This window comes from Homarus americanus, unplaced genomic scaffold, assembly GCF_018991925.1.
Source record: "Homarus americanus isolate GMGI-L3 unplaced genomic scaffold, GMGI_Hamer_2.0 scaffold40995, whole genome shotgun sequence".
NCBI lineage: Eukaryota > Metazoa > Arthropoda > Malacostraca > Decapoda > Nephropidae > Homarus > Homarus americanus.
This window is the reverse complement of record NW_024745778.1, coordinates 257,970-279,703: the sequence shown is the minus strand read 5'-3', so window position 1 is coordinate 279,703 and position 21,734 is coordinate 257,970. Positions and strand designations below refer to the sequence as shown.

Genomic DNA, 21,734 nt, shown 5'->3' with positions numbered 1-21,734 from the left:
AAGTATGTTGCAGGGTAGATTAGGGTAGACTCACGGTAGGCACAACCAAACAACCCCACCCCCCCCCCACCCCCCAATGCACGGAGGGGGAGGGGGGTGATCGCAGGACCTATAAGACTCACACACACGACCATATATGTTCTTGTGTTGCCAGGCTGGGACACCTCTCCTCTCACTCTCCTCCCTCTCCACACAACGCTGCTCTTGTTGGCCCTACTCACCCCTCCTCAACCTAACCTAACCTAACCCAACTTAACCCAACCTAACCTAACCTAACCCAACTTAACCCAACCTAACCCAACCCAACCTAACCTCACCTATCTCAGTGATCATGTTTATTTTCCCCGTAATGGTGCCAGATAATAGTGTTGCACTTGATGTATGTGGCTACTGTGTGTAATGGTGCTTAAGGGTTTATGAAGAGGTTGATGGGCCACTTATTTCTAGTGATCTGATTTTTTGTAATTTTTTTTTCATTTTTTTCTGATTTCTTTTTCCTGATTTTCTTTCTGATTTTCTTTTTCTTTCTGATTTTCTTTTTCTTTTTGATTTTCTTTTTCTTTCTGATTTTCTTTATGCTGTGGTGCTTCAGAAATAACACCAGAGGTTTGTTAAGTAAACTAAGTTGTTGTTTGCTTGTGTGTGTGTGTGTGTGTGTGTGTAACAAGTAAAACAACAACAACAACAAAACAACAACAATGTCAAGGGTAGGCAATGGAGGACTACAGGAACTGAGTTGAATAAGTGACTGCCCACCTCAGGCCCTCACACACACACACACACACACACACACACAAGTGGCCCGAGAGCTTCACTGGCCACATCATCACCCTCTTCTCTTCCACCCTCAGTGTAGAGCTGCGTGTCCTCCCTCAAGTAGCGTAACCTGACCTGACCTGTCTGGTGCTGCCCTATGACCACTATAGCTGTATCAGTATTATACGTCCGTTGTTGCCGTGATCATTGTCGTGGTTGCGTAGTTACATTGGTGGATTTCGTTGTAGTTGTGATTTTTGCGTAACATGTGCGTACGTTATGGCGTATGTTCCCGGGCAGTGAGGGCGGTGTTGAGGAAGGCTGCAGAAGGCCCGGTGGGTGGTAGACGCCCGCGGCCCAACACAGTTCCCGCCCATCGCCGTCAGTTCGTCTGTGTGATTAATAATACACTTACCTCTATGATAATTACCTGCACTTTATACCTGAATGTACCTGTACTTTATACCTGACTGTACCTGTACTTTATACCTGACTGTACCTGTACTTTATACCTGAATGTACCTGTACTTTATACCTGACTGTACCTGTACTTTATACCTGACTCTGTACCTGCACTTTATACCTGACTGTGCCTGTACTTTATACCTGACTCTGTACCTGCACTTTATACCTGACTGTACCTGTACTTTATACCTGACTCTGTACCTGCACTTTATACCTGACTGTACCTGTACTTTATACCTGACTGTACCTGTACTTTATACCTGACTGTACCTGTACTTTATACCTGACTGTACCTGTACTTTATACCTGACTCTGTACCTGCACTTTATACTGACTGTGCCTGTACTTTATACTGACTCTGTACCTGCACTTTATACCTTACTGTGTACCTGCACTTTATACCTGAATGTACCTGTACTTTATACCTGACTGTGCCTGTACTTTATACCTGACTGTACCTGTACTTTATACCTGACTCTGTACCTGCACTTTATACCTGACTCTGTACCTGCACTTTATACCTGACTGTACCTGTACTTTATACCTGACTCTGTACCTGCACTTTATACCTGACTGTACCTGTACTTTATACCTGACTCTGTACCTACACTTTATACCTGACTGTACCTGTACTTTATACCTGACTCTGTACCTGCACTTTATACCTGACTGTACCTGTACTTTATACCTGACTCTGTACCTGCACTTTATACCTGACTGTACCTGTACTGGCATGGCTGAGTAAACGATGTTATTCTTACCGACTTCCGCTTTTACTTGTGGTCAGTGCCTTGGGTGACGCTGTGGTGTGTGGCTGTGTAGCAAGGTGGCCGGGGAACAGGTGTATAGGAGACGCCCTGTTAGTAGGAGTTTCTAGTGTGTGTGTGTGTGTGTGTGTGTGTGTGATACAGAAAGCAAAGAGAGATAGGAGAGTGAGAGACGGGGAAAGATACACAGGGAGAGAGAGAGTGAGTCCCCCCACCCCCCGGGCTGGACCGTCTGTAGGAGGGTCACGCTTGGGAATGAGAAGTAATGTGACAGTCAAGAGAAGTTTGAGGTCATGTCCACTACTGGCGCGGCGTGTCCTCAAGAGATCGTGACAGCTACTTCATTCCCTCCTGCCACAATCTTACCTAACTCAGCTTAACGTAACGTAACCTAACCTAATCTAACCTAACCTCACCTCACCTAACTCAACGCAACCTAACCTAACCAAATTTAAATCTCAAACTCCTATGATTCGTTACGCAAGAACTCTTTGATTCATCACACACACACACACACACACAACAGCTGACGAGGAGCTGAGATGTAATACTAATATATCGCGTCGTAACGGGTTCCTTTGCCGGATGTGAATTGTCCAATGATAGTAGCTAAGTGAGCCAGCCAGCCAGCCAGCCAGCCAGACTCGTGAACTGGACCAATTACAAGCGTCATAGGAGTGAAAATCCTTATAGATAAAGGAGGTGAACTCGACCGTGTGTGTGTGTAGTGGTGGTAGGAGGTAACGCTTGCCAGTAGTCCAAATCTCTCTCACTTGGGTGGGGGAGGGAGGAGAAGAAGGGAGAGGAGGAGTTACAGTAGCAGCGTCTGGGTGTAACCTAACTTAACCCAACCCCCGTACATTAACGTCTTTGTACCATTTACCAGCTTGGCCTCCTCTGGCTTACCGCAGGAAGAGGAAGGGGAAGAAGAGGAGGGGGGAGGAAGAAGAGGAGTGGGGAGGGAAGGGGAAGAAGGAGGAGGACTTGACTCTTGAACTTAAAACCCTCAGAAGTGTTGTCATTAACTTGAGGTCGTGTAAACAGAGAGAGCCGCTGTGTTTTGGGGAATATTTGGGTGAAACTGTTTGCTTGTCAGAGACGTCATGTGTGTATGTCAGGGTGTAAACTTAACCTAACCTAGCCTAGCCTAACCTTACCTTACCTAGCCTTACCTAACCTAACCTTACCTAACCTAACCTAGCCTTACCTTACGTGACCTTACCTAACCTAACTTAGCCTTACCTATCCTAACCTCACCTTACCTAACCTAACCTAACCTTACCTATCCTAACCTCAACCTTACCTAGCCTTACCTATCCTAACCTTACCTAACCTGTACCGCTGTTCGTCCCCTGATGAGACTGTGGTGGTGGGAGGAGGGAGGGGTGCAGACAAAGGTCGTACAACTCATTATAGAAGGACCTGTTTTCAGTTTGTGTTTGATTAACGTTGTTGATTTAAGCGGAAGTGGTAAGCCGGGGTTAAGTTAAGTTAGGTTCCGGTTTGGTTAGGTTAGGTCAGGTCAAGTGAATTTTTTTTTTGTTATTTCCTCATTTTGGTATTGGTACTGTGTGTGTGTGTGTGTGTGTGTGTGCGCCTCCGTTACTCCGGTTGGTGATGCTGAGTGACTGAGGCAGGTCAGAGGGTAATCTGTCGGGGCGGGGTAGTGCGGTACGAGGCGAGGCGGGGCGGGGCTGGGACAGAGATTCCCCCCGCCCTGCTCCCACGCTATTGCCTCCCTGGGATCCCCGCCACCAGCCTCCCACTCTCCTCCCTCCCACGTCACATCCTGCGGCTGCTGCGTGAAGGACCTGACGATGGTGTCTCTCTCACATGGTGTTGGCAGTGGTGGTAATGGTGGTGGTGGTGATGGTGTTGGTAGTGGTGGTGATGGGAGTGGTAGGTGGTGATGGTGTTGGCAGTGGTGGTAGTGATGTTGGCAGTAGTGGTAATGGTGTTGGCAGTGGTGGTAATGGTGTTGGCAGTGGTGGTGGTAATGGTAGTGGTGGTGATGGTGTTGGTAGTGGTGGTGATGGGAGTGGTAGGTGGTGGTGATGGGAGTGGTAGGTGGTGGTGGTAATGGTGTTGGCAGTGGTGGTGGTAATGGTGTTGGCAGTGGTGGTGGTAATGGTGTTGGCAGTGGTGGTAATGGTAGTGGTGGTGAAGGAGGTATTGAAGATCGTCACTTCCTGTATAATTGAGGCCACTTACCTGTTTCATTACTCCTCCTCCTCCTCTTCTTCCTCCTCATCTTCCTTCTCCTCTTCTTCCTTCTCCTCATCCTCCTCTCATTCATCTTCTTGTTGTTTTCGATATTACTCTTATTGTTGCTATTATTATTATTATTATTGTTGTTGTTATTTTTATTCTAATTGTTGTTATTGTTGTTTTTATTGCATTTTATTTATTGTTAACTAAGTCTTGTTTATTGTTTATTTTTGCATTGCTTAATTTACTTTTTTATTTGCAGGTGAGCTGTGTAGGCCTACTGTATTACGCCTCTACGTTATTAGCAAAGGTAGGTGATATTAAAGGTAGATAGGCCTATGATGATCAGTCTGAGGGTGCCACAGTACGCACATACATACATACATACATACATACATACATAGTCCTCTTCAGCAGGTGAGTTTACAGGTGTCCGTAAATAGTCGCATGAAAAAATAGCAGGAAAAGATCCAGATAAAGGTTAGATTAGGTGAGGTGAAGTGAACTGTTTACCTCTCTGGCAGACCCCTGGGAGGAGGCTAGCTGGGGTACTCACCAAACCCCAGGGACAGTGTTCGTGGTCATGTCCTTTGTGGGGTGAAAAAATTGTTTGAACATAAGAAAATAAGGAGTCTGCAATAGGCCGGTTGGCCTGTGCATTGCAGCTCCTGTCGAGAGTTACTACCACTCTCTATCATCCATGAATCTATCCAGTCTCCCTTTGAAACTTTCCAGCGTTCCAGCACTTACTACAAGGTTGCTAAGCTTGTTCCACTCGTCCACCACCCTATTTGTAAACCAGTTCCTTCCTATCTCCCTCCTAAACCTAAACTTATCCAACTTGAATCCGTTGTTCCGAGTCCTATCCTGCTCGGATATTATTAGAACTTTATCTATATCACCTTTATTGATTCCTTTCACCCACTTGAATACTTCTATCATATCTCCCCGCACTCTTCGTCTTTCTAGGGAATGCAAGTTTAGTTTCTTTAACCTATCCTGATATGGAAGGTTTCTAAGTTCCGGAATCATTTTCGTCATTCTTCGCTGCACCGACTCTAGTGAATTGATATCCATTCTATAATAAGGGCACCAGAACTGAACCGCATAATCGGGGTGCAGCCTGACTATCGCAAGATATAGTTGCAATAAGACCTCTGCACTCTTATTACTTACACTTCTAGATATAAAACCCAATACTCTGTTTGCCTTATTTCGAACATTAACGCACTGTTTTCTAGGCCGTAGGTCCGGGCTTACAAGTACCCCTAGGTCTCTTTCACAAGTCGACTTCTCTAGGTTGTTGTTGTTAAGGCTGTATACATTGACAGTATTTGTTCTTCCAATATTAAGTACGCTCCACTTGCTGGTGTTGAATTTCATTTGCCATTTTTCAGGCCACCCCTGCAGTTTATTTAGATCCTCCTGTAATGCATTTGCATCCTGCCCTGAATTAATCTGCCGCCCTATTTTGGTGTCATCCGCAAACTTGCTTATGTCACTGCTGATCCCAGTATCTAGATCGTTTATGTAGATTATGAACAAGAGCGGGCCTAGTACTGACCCCTGGAGAATCCCACTGGTTACACGGCCCCACTCAGATTTAACACCTTCTACGCTGACCCTCTGCGTTCTATCGGTGAGCCATGATTTTATCCAATTTAAAACTTTCCCCTCGATACCATGAGCCTTAATTTTTCTCAGAAGCCTCTGATGCGGTACTCTGTCAAATGCTTTGCTAAAGTCTAAATATATGACATCGTAATTTTCGAAAGTAAATAACATCGTAATTTTCGTCTAAGTAAATAACATCGTAATTTTCGTCTAAGTAAATAACATCGTAATTTTCGCTGTCATCGTTATCTGAAGAAGAAACATATCAACGTGAAAGCGTAGTGGTAATAATTGACGATAGGAGGAAGAGGGAAGTCGAGGTGGTGTGTGTGTGTGTGTGTGTGTAATGCCAGCAAGCACAGGTAAGGTAAGGTGGGAGGGGGGCGGTGGGTGGGTGTAGCAGGGTTGGGTCAGTGGGTGACCTTGTGTTGGGGGTGGACCACTTTGCCCACCTACCGCTACCTCCCTCCCACCCACTCTCCCCTCCCCCCTACTCTCCCCTCCACACCTTTCCTCCCACTCTTGTCACTCTTTCTCCATCTTCCCATCCTCCCCACCCTCCATCATTACCCCCCCACCACCTAAACACTCTCCCCCACTCTCACCAACACTAGCAGACCACCATCACCACCACGCCACATATATAGTTTTTAATACATAAACATTAATTTACTTTTAACATAAATTTGAAATATTTTGATAATTTTTTTTAGTACGTAGATAAATATTTTTTTTCGTGATTTTAAGGTGTTTTTTTTGTAGTGTAAATATATATATATATATAAATAATTGGGGTTTTTAACGTGAACATGGCGGTAATTGGGTTGTGAACAGGAAGGTGAAGGAGAGTAACGTGAACAGGTGTTATGTCAACTTTGAACTTGTGAACTTGAACATGTACCAACGCACAGATGAATTTATGTACGTGTTTAAGTGTGTGTGGTTTATGGTGGTGATTGTGGTGTTGATGATGGTGTTGTGTGGTGATAGTAATGGTGTGTGTGGTGTATGGTGATGGTGGTGATAGTGGTGTTGATGATGGTGTTGTGTGGTGATAGTAATGGTGTGTGTGGTGTATGGTGATGGTGGTGATAGTGGTGTTGATGATGGTGTTGTGTGGTGATAGTAATGGTGTGTGTGGTGTATGGTGGTGTTGATGATGGTGTTGTGTGGTGATAGTAATGGTGTGTGTGTGTTTGAGGGGTGAGGCAGCTTCCGGGAGGTGAGGTTAGGTGAGGTGAGGGTCGTTGCTCTTGGGGGTGGGAGCCACTCGTCCCCTGTTTCACCCTGCGCCACGCCGCCCTCCTCCGCCACCGCTGCCGCTCCTTCGCCAGGCACCTTTCCACCCACCACCACGGACTGAAGTAAAGTTAACTGTACGTGATTGATGTAAATTATATTGATCACGTGAAGAGTCGCCCCCCTCACCCCCACCCCCTAACCCCCACCCCCTTACCCTCCCACCCCTCACCCCCCCACATCATAATTAAACTGAATATTAACCACGCTAACGCTTCCTGGGGTTAGCTTGAAGATGGTTAGGTTAGGTTAGGCTAAGTTAGGTTAGTCTGAGGTGTTGATATGTTAGGTTAGGTTAAGGGTGGCTAATCTTCAGGTGAAACAAGGTGGGAGGGGACTAAACCGCAGGTGTAACCCTCAGGTGATATACTCGGGGGAGATTAAGGCAAGACTCAGGTATCACACACTCACCTGGCTGATTGAAGGAGTAGTTGATGAGAGGTGTGTGAGTGGGGGGTGAGAGGTGTGTGTGAGTAGGGGGGGGGAGTGATGCCCGCCGTTCCTCCCTCACCGTGGGGGACACCTCGCCTGGGTACACACACACACACACACACACACTTGTTAGGTATAAGGGAGTCAATCACTAATAGGAGAGAGTGTCAGGTATTAGGTTGATGTTTTATTGGACAGGTGTGTAAGCATCCTGTCTCTGCGTATGTGATGAACCGCCCTGACCTTGTGTGGTGATTGTATTGAATTTATGTCTGTCTGTCTGTCTGTTTTGTGTGTGTGTGTGTGTAATGAATGTAAGTATGGCCTTAGGTCTCTGTCGCCCCTGGCAACATGTGGAGAGAGAAGAGGAGAGGGAGGTGGAAGGAAGGGGGAGAGGGGAATGGTAGGAGGGTGGGGAAGGTGGTTTCAATATCAAAGGGTGGAGGGGGAGGTGAGAGGTGGAGAGAGAAGAGGTGGAGAGAGGCAGGGAAGGAAGAGGTGGATGGGAGAGGAAGGGTTGGGGAGGGAGGGTGGGTGCTTACAACACGCAAACTCAAGAGGGCACCAATTTATAACAAGAAGGAGACTGGCAACAAAAACATAGGTGAGACAACACAAATAAGGCAGCGCGTCCCGTAAGGTTTGACTCTCGCTGTGTTGTGGTGAGTCCTTAGAGGGCTTTTATTATTACGGTGAGGTGTGGCTGTCTCTCACTCGTGCCCGATAAGTGAAATAGTGTGTCTCCAGACGCTAGTTCACTGTGAGACACCTCCTCCCCACGTCTGACCAGCATGAATGGGTTACCTGGCTTCCTGAATTAGAGGTAGAGCTAGTTAGACTCTCTCTCCCTCTCTCTCTCTCTCTCTCCTACCTCTCTCTCTCTCTCTCTCTCGTTGTGTTGAAATTTCCCTCTTATCTATACGTCTTGAGGAATGAGGAGTTGGGTGGTGGGGAAAAAAAGCTAGTTTCCCCCCTCCCCCTGTTTAGTGAGTTAAGGGTCAGATTGTAAACCACCCGTATTTCTTCTCTTCCTTTTTCCGTCTCCTCCTCCTCCCCTCTTGATCATCTTTCCTCCTCTTCCTCCGCTCCCTGTCGTTTGTACTTCTTCCTCTTCTTCATGTCTTCTTTACCTCCTCCTCCTCTTGTCATCTACACCTCTTCCTCCTACTGTCTCCACCCCCCCTTCACCTCTCTCCCTGCTCCCCATCACCTCCATGTCATAATTACGCCTCGAATGTCGGTACCAACTACTTAACGTGACTACAAAATGACCTAACTATACAAAATGGCCTAAACTGTTCTCTAGGTCATCAAACTAGCTCTCACAATCACCACAATTAAGAAGTTTGTTTTTTTCATCTTGTTCTTCCTTCTCTTACCCGCCCTGGATATTGAGTTACCCCGTATAAGGCAACACCACACAGACACACGTCACTTAACAACACCTGCCGCGGGATTACCTGTTGATTACGTACACCACCTTAGTTGATCTTTTGATTAGGTTATCCCAGCTTATTTTTTACCTGAAAGCTTACTCACCTAAACTCCCACCCCCCCCCCTTGTGTGTGTTGAGATAATCTTGTCAAGGAGTGTTACTTGTATTGAATGAGCCGTGTGTGTGTGTGTGTGTGTCTATCTTAGTGTATGTGTCTGTCTCTGTGTACGTCTGTCTCTATGTACGTCTGCAGTGGGTTCTAGAGGGCACAGTGCTCGCTTCCTGCCCTAAGAGGCTCAGGTTCGCATCCCTAACCTAACCCTCCAGGTAGTGTTAGTGTATTTAATCCTTAGGTGAAATATGTTAGGGGGGGTGGCTAATCCTCAGGTGATTAGTGCTATCTTAATACTGTAATTAATCAATCAAGTTCAAGGTTTTCTTTTTTTTTTAATGGAATTCTTTTATTTATTTATTTGTTTGTTTGTTTACTAGAGCATCCAGTTTTAACACAAGGTAACTGACATTGATGAAGATGTTAATTACCTGAGTGAGTGACTGAGTGACCCCAGCTGATGATATAAAGAGTGTCTGGCCCCCCTCATGAGTGACAGGGGACGTAATGTGTGTTGCGACAGAGGGCGGCGGGTCCTAATGGGGGTCACATCATACAGTGTGGCTCGTGACGCGGCCGCACGACACACCCCAACACTATCGACAATAAAACCAATTAAACTTAGGCAATCGTGTTTGTGTACATGTTGAGTAAGTTTTCTTTGTGTGTGTGTGTGTGTGTGTGTGTGTGTGTGTGGCTGACAGGAATAGGTGGAGTGATCATGATGACAGGTTAATCTTGCAGGGTCTCCACACACACACCTGGGTGCAGGTGATTCATTAGTTGTGTGTTAAGGTATGTTGATGGGTTTAGAGGTCAGGTGTGTGTGTGGGTGTGTGTGTGTGTGGGTGGGTGTGTGTGGGGGTGTGTGTGTGTGTGGTTGAGTTATTATCGACCAATACTGAAGGTTAACGACCCACCCTTGAGAGACTTAACTACCAATTGTTTCCTCAGGTAAAGGTGTGTGGCAATCCATCCCAAGTCTCTTATCTATCTCTCTACAGCAACACCCAGGAGGTTAAACTGTATAATGTAATGTATGAACTCGTGGGGCAACAGTTTCTTAGTTTATATTACAGGAAAAATATAGAAATTCACCTTTACAACATCTACGGTACCTTGTCTAGGTAAACACGCACTCTATTACGTACACACAGGTCTAAGAAGTGTGTGTGTGTGTGTGTGTGTGTGTGGTCTGGATACATGATGCGGGTGGGTGAAATCTACAGTATATAGGAGTGTAGTGTAGTGTAGTGTAGTTGTGGACACCCGCCTGAGATTCTGGGTGTAGTAATAATAAGTGTACCTCAGCCGTCGACACCCGGATGTTACACCTGTTATGGTAAAGGTGTGTACTGTACTCCAGGTAAATGGACAACAATAATAATTAACAGGTATTGTGCTTGAAGATCCACCCACCCATGTTAATATTGTGGTAGTAGTTTCATTTTGTATATGTGTTAATATGGCTAAAATAAACATTCAATATAGCATAGTGAAGATGCTGGTATCCCAGGTCACATGTTAGTAGCGCCAGGCTGTAGGGTAGTAACATCTGGTAAGGGGGTGAGGGTGAGGGAACCGATTTTAAGGAGGTAAAGTCAACATTTTGAAGATGGTGTGAGGCACTTGTGGTTTTCTTAAGAGCATTGTGAGAGGGGTGACTGGCATAGTAGGCCTGGGTGTTGTGGTGAGCCGCGTGCGAATAGCGGAGGTGGTAGGGTAGATGGGGAGGGAGGGAAGGAAGAGGGAGGGAGAGAAGAGGGAAGAGGGAGGGAGGAAGAGAAAGAGGGAAGAGGGAGGGAGGGAGACGTATAAGGAGCCGTGTGGGTTGTGAGGTGACTACAAAGAGAAGACACTAGGTAGAGTATAGACTGGAGCCAGACACACTACCCCGAGCCACACTACAATACTCTTATTACCACACACTGACTGGAGGGTCTAACTGGAGCCTTGAAACTAACTGTAAGAATAAGAGATTGAATTACTTAACCACTTGTTATTACTTTTTTTATGTAGTTTGAAATTAGTACAGAAATTTATTGAACATTTATGAAAGTAGTATTATTTTTTTTATCTTAAAATTATCTTCGTTATCTGTGTAATATTTCAGTATGTAGTTAAGGTTAATTTGTACCATTGTCTGTAATGTTATATTGAGTTTCTTGTCTACCACTATCTTGTAGGTGTTGGTAGTGATGGTGGTAGTTGTGGTGGTGGGGTGGTTGTTGGTGGGGGTTGGTGATGGTGAGGGTGGGGGGGGGTGGTTGAGGGTGATTGTGGTTACGTCGGAAAGGGGTAAAGGTGGTGTTGAGGTGAGGGAGGGGAGGGAAGGAAGGAAGGGAAGGGAGGGAAGGAAGGGAAGGGAGGGAAGGAAGGGAAGGGAGAGAAGTTCGGGCTAGTTTCCTCTTACCACCACCTGCTTCACCTTTCCAGCACTACCTGATCCACGTGTCTGCCTCTCTCTCTCTCTCCCTCTCTCTCCTCCTCCTCCTCTCACCTTTCACTCAGGTATACAATGTGTGTCACTGCCAGGTTGCAACACACACTCGCGCGCGCCAGGAACAAGCTAATTACGTCAAATGGAATAAGTTGCCGTGGCCGGATGAGTAAAGCCATCGAGGGTGTCTATCTATCTATCTATCTGTGTCTGTCTGTCTGTCTGTCTGTCTGTCTGTCTGTCTACATAACTTCCCTTGCCTCTGTCTCTCTTTCTCCCCTCATCCATTAAGACTCTCTCTCTCTCTCTCTCTCTCTCTCTCTCTCTCTCACGTACTCACAAGTGTTAAGTCCTGTCATAATCTGTTCATAATATTATCATTGTTAAACCAATTTCTCGTGGTAAGTAATCTCTCCCCCTGAACCAGTAGACCGATTGAGCTGAAACTTACTCCGCATTGTTCCTATGTCGGGGAGTTTCACCTGGGGAGAAGTTGTGATTGTGTCTTTGTTGTGATTGTGTTTTTGTTGTTGTGTGTTGGTTGTTGTTATTGTGTCTTTGTTGTGAGTGTTGTTGTTTTTGTTGCTGTTATAATTGTTATTGTTGTTGTTGTTCCTTTTTGACGACCCTGTATATCCTGGAGCGTCACCCTGGAGGACTATATAAGGTGTAGTGCCGGGTGTAGAGGAGGCAGGTGGGTGTTGTATCTTCTTCACCACACCTATCAAGTGGTGTGAGTGAGGGGCACTTAAGGGGCCAAGTGTCTGTACGCCTGGTTCTGTGTGTGTGTGTGTGTGTGTGTGTGTGTGTGTGCTAACACCTCCTTAGACCACCCCTAGACACCTGCATCCAACTACACCCTACACACTTACACACATCTTTAGACACCTCCCTCCCCACACCCTGCACCATCACCCCTTCCCCCCTACACCTCCCCTACACCCAGCAACAGTGACCTACCCTCATTCCATCAGGTGGAACTCTCCCACGCCTACTTATCTTAACCTCCCCACCATCATCTCCCCCCTCACTCCCTCCTCCCCTTCAGGAGGCGCTCTTTGGAACCTGCTGTAGTGGCCGCAGGAGGGAAGAAGATCCTGAGAGTGTAAGAATAGGAGGTTATCCGTAGCGGTGTGTTGGGGGGAGGGGGGTGGTGAGGGGGAGGGGGGGTGGTGGGGGGGTTGTGATATAGTGGAGGTATTTTCTGGAGGTGGGGAATGGTGTTTTGTGTGTTTGTTCATCTGTTTGTTTGTTTAGATGTTAGTTTTACAAGGTACTTCAACTGTCACGGTGTTTTTGTTAAGCCTACCGTTCACTTGGTGTTAATCTCTCTCTCTCTCTCTCTCTCTCTCTCCAGTTAACAACAGATTAACTTCGTGAGGTTAAGTGAGAATTATTGTATGTCGTTTATTAATATCTGGGGATGTGTTTTTTGTGGTTGTTGTTGTGTATGTATGTTTGCCTGTCTGTCTGTCTCTTTGTCTGTCCGTTTGTGTCTCTGTCTGTGTCTTTGCCTGTATGTTTGTGTCTCTCTGCCTGTCTGTTTGTCCGTGGTGGCGCCGTCTGTCTGGGCCAGAGTATCAGTGTTGCGTGAGGAGGTCCAGTCCAAGCAGGTGAGGTGAATGCCACTGTACTTGACACCAATTGTGGGTGACTGTGGCCTGAGTGACATGATTACTCGTGATGGGTGTAATGACTTGTGCTCCCCCCCCCACCCCGGCAGGTAGCCCACAGGCACACACACACACACACACACCTACACACCTACACACACACACACACACACACACCTTTTACTTACACTCTCAATATCACTCTCACTTCTCCGTTTACACGCTACAGGGGAGGTTAAGGTGTGTTGGGAGAGACGCACCACCACACACACACACACACACACTCTTTCAAACATAAAAAATAATACAGCACGATAACCTAACCTTAACCTGACCCTAACCTAACCTAACTCAGTGTGATTTTATTCGCCGTAGATAGACTCATCCAGTAGTAGTAATAGTAGAAGAAGAAATGGCAGGAGGGGAAGTAGTAGTAGTAGTAGTAGCAGCAGCAGTAGTCCTAATAGTAGTAATAGTAGTTCCAGCTGTAGGAGAAGAAATTGATTAATGGTGAAACACGAAGAAGACCCACCATCACCACCATCACCACCACCACCACCACCATCACCATCACCATCACCATCACCACCACCATCCACCACCACCATCTACCACCACCACCACCATCACCACCACCACCATCACCACCACCATCACCCACCATCACCACCTGCATCATCCCCACCACCATCACCACCACCATCACCACCACCACCACCACCATCCACCCACCACCACCATCACCCACCACCATCACCACCATCACCTACCATCATCACCACCACCATCACACCACCACCACCACCACCATCACCACCACCACCATCACCACCACCATCACCATCACACCACCATCACCACCACCACCATCACCACCACCACCCTACCACCACCACCACCACCACACCACCACCACCACCACCACCACCACCACCACCACCACATCACCACACCACCATCACCACCATCACCACCATCACCACCACCATCATCCCCACCACCACCATCACCACCACCACCACCACCATCACCACCACCACCATCACCACCACCATCCCACCACCATCACCACCACCATCACCCACCACCCACCCCATCACCACCACCACCACCACCACCACCACCACCATCACCACCACCTATCCACCACCACCATCACCACCATCACACCACCACCACCATCCACCCTACCACCATCACCACCACCACCACCACCACCACCACCACCACCACCACCACCACCACCGCCCACCATCACCACCACCACCATCACCACCACCACCACCTACCACCACCACCACCACCACCACCATCACCACCACCACCATCACCACCATCACCACCACCATCACCACCACCACCATCCCTTACCACCATCACCACCACCACCACCACCATCACCACCACCACCATCACCACCACCATCACCACCATCACCACCACCATCATCACCACCACCATCCCACACCACCATCACCACCACCACCACCACCATCACCACCACCACCATCACACCACCACCACCACCACCACCATTACCATCACCACCATCACCATCACCATCACCACCATCACCACCAGCAGAGGTTAAACAGTTTGTTCTTTTGACGCCCAACACAAAACACCGGTGCCCTCTGACCGTCTTCTTGACCTCCCGGGGGGCATCTGTAGCGAGGTGGTTTAAGGTCGAGTGATGGGGTGTATAATGTAAGGGAGTGAGCTTTAAGATCCGCTGTTGGTTGGCACTGTCTTGCTGGGTGCTGGACTATGGGAGGGCTATGAAAGGGTTAAGATGGTGTGTGTGTGTGTGTGTGTGTGTGTGTAATGTGTGTGTGTGTTTAATAATGTGTGTGTGTGTGTGTGTGCCTGTAATGTGTGTGTGTGTGTGTGTGTGTGTGTTATAAAATACCCCTTTACCGTTACCACAACAGGTGTACAGTCCATATAATCCCCGTTACCACAACAGGTGTACAGTCCATATAATCCCCGTTACCACAACAGGTGTACAGTCCATATAATCCCCGTTACCACAACAGGTGTACAGTCCATATAATCCCCGTTACCACAACAGGTGTACAGTCCATATAATCCCCGTTACCACAACAGGTGTACAGTCCATATAATCCCCGTTACCACAACAGGTGTACAGTCCATATAATCCCCGTTACCACAACAGGTGTACAGTCCATATAATCCCCGTTACCACAACAGGTGTACAGTCCATATAATCCCCGTTACCACAACAGGTGTACAGTCCATATAATCCCCGTTACCACAACAGGTGTACAGTCCATATAATCCCCGTTACCACAACAGGTGTACAGTCCATATAATCCCCGTTACCACAACAGGTGTACAGTCCATATAATCCCCGTTACCACAACAGGTGTACAGTCCATATAATCCCCGTTACCACAACAGGTGTACAGTCCGTATAATCCCCGTTACCACAACAGGTGTACAGTCCATATTATCCCCGTTACCACAACAGGTGTACAGTCCATATAATCCCCGTTACCACAACAGGTGTACAGTCCATATAATCCCCGTTACCACAACAGGTGTACAGTCCATATAATCCCCGTTACCACAACAGGTGTACAGTCCATAACATTAGCGTCATCAGTCAAAAGGGGGGGTGGGTGAGGTGATGGCGTCAAGGAGGTTAAGGAGAGGGTTTATGAGGATAGTAAAGGAGGTGTGTCTCTCACGACGATGGTGTTCCCTCCCTCCCTCCCCCCCTCCATGCAGAAGGGAGGGGCCCCGACCTCTTGTTGTGGTGCAGATTCCCTTCAGTTCAGCATCTTGTAGGAGGGAGGCGCCCCAACCTCTTGCATTGGTCTGCCGTGCTGCCAAAGGACCTCTCTCTGGCTGGAGGCTGCAGGTGATGACTGGAGGACAGGTGTACAGTCTAGGGGTGTTACAGGTTTTCGTGGTGTGAGACAATGCATGGTGGAGTGGTGGAGGTAAGGAGAGGGGTGTTGGAGTGGTGGAGGTAAGGAGAGGGGTGTTGGAGTGGTGGAGGTAAGAAGAGGGGTGTTGGAGTGGTGGAGATAGTGAGTGTGGTAGTGGTAGTAGGAGTGGTGGTGACGGTAATATTAGTGGAGAAAAGAGGTGGAATGGTGGTGGTGGTGATGGAGATAAAACGGTGGTGGTGGGGAAGGAATGATGGAAGTGATGGTTGATGCCATCACACACACAGTAGTTCAGTCAACACCCATCATAATATTTATACTATTGGTGTCACAGGGCCAGGTAGAGGGTCGGGGAGGTGTCACAGAGCCAGGCAGAGGGTCGGGGAGGTGTCCCAGGGCCAGGTAGAGGGTCGGGGAGGTGTCCCAGGGCCAGTGGGGGTCAGGGGGTGTCACAGAGCCAGGTGGTCGAGGTGTCTGGGGAGGTCAGGGTGTCTAAGATGAGTAAGTGTCAGAGTGTCCAGGATAGTGGGGGTCAGGGAGTGTCAGAGCCAGGTGGGGTCGGGGTGTCAGAGGCCAGGTGGGGTCAGGGGGTGTCACAGAGCCAGAGCAGAGAGGTCGGGGAGGTTTCCTGGGGCCAGGTAGAGGTCAGAGTGTCTGGGGCCAGGTAGAGGGTCGGGGAGGTGTCACAGGGCCAGGCAGAGGGTCGGGGAGGTGTCACAGAGCCAGGTAGAGGGTCGGGGAGGTGTTCCAGCTTGATTTAGGGGATTTGGGTCCTAAACATGACAGAAACAGAGAGACGAGACCAACTTGCAGTTTTTGGTACAATTTATAATTCGGTTTAGATGCGACTCTTGTCTTCCTCCCAGCGAGTGATGGTGAGCTGTCTGGGTTGTTGCTGTGTATTTATCATGAAGGTGAAAAGAAAAAAAACCCGAACAATTTGATGGGTTAAATGAAGTTAGGATTTTCAGAGGATCTCACAAAGGACATGTTGCCCAAGGTATATGTTGTGGAGGGAGGGCGTCACCCACCAGCTGACTGACACACGGCACAGAGAACAAGACTACTACACGGATACAAGAATACAAACTTGGGTGATGTAAATACCACATTCAAACGTCACTTAAGAGTCACTACTTACCTCCCCAGGGGCCTGTTAGCTGTCTGGGCAGTGAGTCAGTGGAGGCCTGGTTAATATAATAATAATAATAATAATAATAAAAATAATAATAATAATAATAATAATAATAATAATAATAATAATAATAATAATAATAATAATAATAATAATAAATCATCCCTCACGTAGCCTGACGGTCATGGTGTACACACAGACCCTCCTTATTGAGAGACGACCGGACCACCACGGGGCAGAACAAGATGTAATTAAGAGTGACTGATTGTAGAGGGGAGGGGGGGGTGAGGAAGGTGGTAGTTTTCTCTCAGGTGTTCGGTAGTTATCTCTTAACTAGCTTTTCTTCCCGTGTAACTAAGAATTGTTCCTCTGTGATTAATTCATGATGACATAAAAAAAACAACAGTAATATTATCAAGGATTTTCTACCGCTTTAACTTTCCACTGTTAGGTTTGGTTGGCACAGTCAGCCCAAATATTCCTCTGTAGTCAAGAAGTTTCCTGCTGTCATGTTGCTCTCTTGTGGGGGTGAGAGAATGTAAACATCATGTATATCATTGTCTTGCACCAGAACCACCCAATGTCAAGAGACCAGTCACACCTGTCATGTTGTACAGGTGTTGTTTAGGCGAAGATCGTGTGGATAGATTGGACATCTGATCTCTAGCTTACCTCTCCCTGATCTCAGGTTACACTCCCTGATCTCAGCTTACACTCCTGATCTCAGCCACTACTCCTTGATCTGTACAGTACTCCCTGATCTCAGCTTATACTCTCATGATCTCAGCTTACACTACTCCCTGATCTCAGCTTACACTACTCCCTGATCTCAGCTTACACTACTCCCTGATCTCAGCTTGCACTACTCCCTGATCTCAGCTTACATAACTCCTTGATCTCACTGCTCCGTCTCCAGCTTACAGTACTCCCTGATCTCAGCTTGCACTACTCCCTGATCTCAGCACACTATTCCTGTCTCAGCTTACACTTTCTCCTGATCTCAGCTTACACTACTCCTGATCTCAGCTTGCACTACTCCCTGATCTCAGCTTACATAACTCCCTGATCTCAGCTTTTTCTCCCCGATCTCAGCTTACAGTACTCCTGATCTCAGCTTGCACTATTCCCTGATCTCAAGCACACTATTCCTGATCTCAGCTTACACTGCTGATCTCAGCTTACACTACTCCTGATCTCAGCTTGCACTACTCCTGATCTCAGCTTACATAACTCCTGATCTCAGCTTACACTACTCCTGATCTCAGCACACTACTCCCTGATCTCAGCTTACTCCTTGTTCTCAGCTTACACTACTCCTGATCTCAGCAATACTACTCCTGATCTCAGCTTAATACTACTCCCTGATCTCAGCTTAATACTACTCCCTGATCTCAGCTTACACTACTCCCTGATCTCAGCTTACACTACTCCCCTGATCTCAGCTTACACTATTCCCTGATCTCAGCTTACACTACTCCCTGATCTCAGCTTACACTACTCCCTGATCTCAGCTTGCACTACTCCCTGATCTCAGCTTACACTACTCCTGATCTCAGCTTGCCTCCTGATCTCAGCTTACACTACTCCATCTCAGCACACTACTCCCTGATCTCCAGTTTTACTCCCTGATCTCAGCTTACACTACTCCCTGATCTCAGCTTACACTACTCCCTGATCTCAGCTTACACTACTCCCTGATCTCAGCTTACATTACTCCCTGATCTCAGCTGTGTATTACTTCTGTTGTTACACTTTCTGTTTGTTTTTTACCGTTGATGTCTGTTGCCGTTGCTCCGACACATTCGCCCAACAACAACAACAACAGTAAACAAGTGTAAACAAACAAGACAGAGCGTCCTGGTTAACTTGCTGTTGGTAATGTCATCTGGAGGAACACTCGAGGGGGTGAGGGGTGAGGGGAGGTGAGGAGGGTAGGGGAGGGGGGTAGGAGCAACGCCTTAGTGTATATAAGTGACCAACTACTTGACACTCGACTCCCAGTATCTCAGACGGGTGGTAGTGATGGTGGTTCCTGCGCCCTGTCTGATTTGGAGGTCGACCTTGTAATGTGTGTTGGTTATCGTACGTTAATCACGGACGGTACTTGTAGGATTGAAATTACATAGACTGTGAGTTTGTAGTTTGGGGAGGGAGGGAGGGTAGGTGATGTGTGTGTGTGAGTAAATGGGGAAAGCAGATTGACACACAAACAAACACACACATACACACACACACACACACACACACACACACACATACATGACCCGAGGGGAAGAATGTCCTCATTAGGTAAGAGGTCAAGAGGTCAATAGAGAAGAATGACGTAGTTGGGAGTTAATGAGGTCAGATAACATTAGTAACTACGTCTGCTGCCGCCAGGTGGATTTAAGTGGACTCAAGATGGGGACAGGTGGACTCAAGATGGAGACAGGTGGACTAAATATGGAGACAGGTGGACTCAAGATGGGGACAGGTGGACTCAAGATGGGGACAGGTGGACTCAAGATGGGGACAGGTGGACTCAGATGGGGACAGGTGGACTCAAGATGGAGACAGGTGGACTAAATATGGAGACAGGTGGACTAAATATGGAGACAGGTGGACTCAAGATGGGGACAGGTGGACTCAAGATTGAGACAGGTGGACTCAAGATGGAGACAGGTGGACTCAAGATGGGGACAGGTGGACTAAAGATGGAGACAGGCGGACTCAAGATGGAGACAGGTGGACTCAAGATGGAGATAGGTGGACTCAAGATGGAGACAAGTGGACTCAAGATGGAGACAGGTGGACTCAAGATGGAGACAGGTGGACTCAAGATGGAGACAGGTGGATTTTGGTGAGCTCAGATGGACTCAGGTGGACTCAGGTCAACTCAAATGGACTTGGGTGGACACAGATGGACACAAAAGGACTCAGGTGGTCTAATATGGACTCAAATGGACTCAGTTGGCTTCAGGTGCAGAGAGAGAGAGAGAGAGAGAGGTACAGTGTGTTAGTTTTGTGTGTAATATTTTTATCGCGAAACGTAATCCTTCTCACCTCTATTGAACCTGAGGGCGTGTATAGTGACCGGAAACCTCCATCTAACGGACTATATGGAGGTGAGAGTACGTTATATCGAGGGTCCGTTATATATGAAACTTCCATCTAACCTAACCTAACCTAATACTTGACGTTTATGTGAATCAATTAATCTGACTTCTATTATTACCCAAGTCAAGTTAGATTTACCGAAGCTGGAGTGTGTGTGTGTGTGTGTGTGTGTGTGTGGATGAATGGAGAGGTGAGAGGAAGGAGAGAGAGAGAGAGAGAGAGAGAGAGGCGACAGGATGAGTTAGTGTACTGAAAGAGAGGTCAGGGTCCCGTATGTGGCCTGTGCCCCTTAGTGCCCCGTTACCCCACCGGAGTCACACTCACGCACCGCCCCGTACTGCCTCCGTAATCATGGCCCCGACTTTTTGTTTCCTGTGCGGCTCCGTGGCTGGTGATGTATAACAGGGCAACCGTGGTGGGGGGATGGTTCTCTACGTCACAACCACCCGCCCATCTTAGTCGTTAATCGTTACTACGACTTTGTGCTACGACTTTACCAATGAAACTGTCCTACCCCCCATTTCCACCCTGACACCCCCAGTCTACCCCACCCCCAGTCCACCCAGGCACCATCCACCCATGCACCCCCAGTCCACCCATGGCACCCCAGTCTACCCATCACCCAGTCACCATGGCACCCCAAGTCCACCCATGGCACCCCCAGTCCACCCATGGCACCCCAGCCCACCCATGGCATCCCAATCCATCCATGCACCCCAGTCCACCTATGGCACCCCAGTCCACCCATCCACCCCCTGTCTACCCATGGCACCCCCCCCCACCCCCAGTCTACCCATGGAACCCCAGTCTACCCATGACACCCCCAGTCTACCCATGGCACCCCCAGTCCACCCATGGCACCCCAGTCCACCCATGGCACCCCAGTCACCGCTACCCATGGCACCCCAGTCTACACAGTCCACCCATGGCACAGTCCACCCATGGCACCCCCAGTCCACCCACACCAGTCTTGGCACCCCTAGTCCACCCATGGCACCCCAGTCTGTACCCACCACCCATGACACCCCAGTCCACCCATGGCACCCCCAGTCTACCCACACCCCCCAGTCCACCCCAGTCCACCCAGTTGTGCAAGTTAAGGAGGTCGAGTGCAGTGCCAACCTCATTACAGTGTTCACGTTACCTCAAATGGATCGTTAGGCCTAAGGAAGTCACTTTCGCTTACTGTGTGTGTGTGTGTGTGTGAGAGGGTGTGGTGATAGTGGCAGGTGTTAGGGTGAGGGTGTGGTGATGAAGATGAAGGTGTGGTGATGGTAACAGGTGTGGTGAAGGTGTGGTGAGGGGGGCAACACCATCACCAGGCAGGTAGATGGACGGTGGGTGGGAGGCAGGTGACCCGTTAAAGGCGAGTGTTGGGTGGACGTGTTACTGCCTTACTCTCTTCTGTAAAGAGCACTGGCTTGTGTTCCCTCCCTCCCTGTGTAA

At 48.1% G+C, this 21,734-nt stretch overlaps 1 protein-coding gene across 3 annotated transcripts in view; it reads left to right on the top strand.

Annotated features, from left to right (window-relative positions):
- The window catches only part of LOC121878795, a 76,834-nt gene that overhangs the window by 30,284 nt on the left and 24,816 nt on the right, over positions 1 to 21,734 (top strand). The window contains exon 2 of one of the 3 annotated variants that reach the window (XM_042385217.1): positions 4,459 to 4,506. The exons of the other annotated variants lie outside the window; for them this stretch is intronic. The gene's annotated coding sequence lies outside the window, so the exon portion shown is untranslated. The remainder of the gene's footprint in view (positions 1 to 4,458; positions 4,507 to 21,734) is intronic. 3 annotated transcript variants of the gene reach the window in all.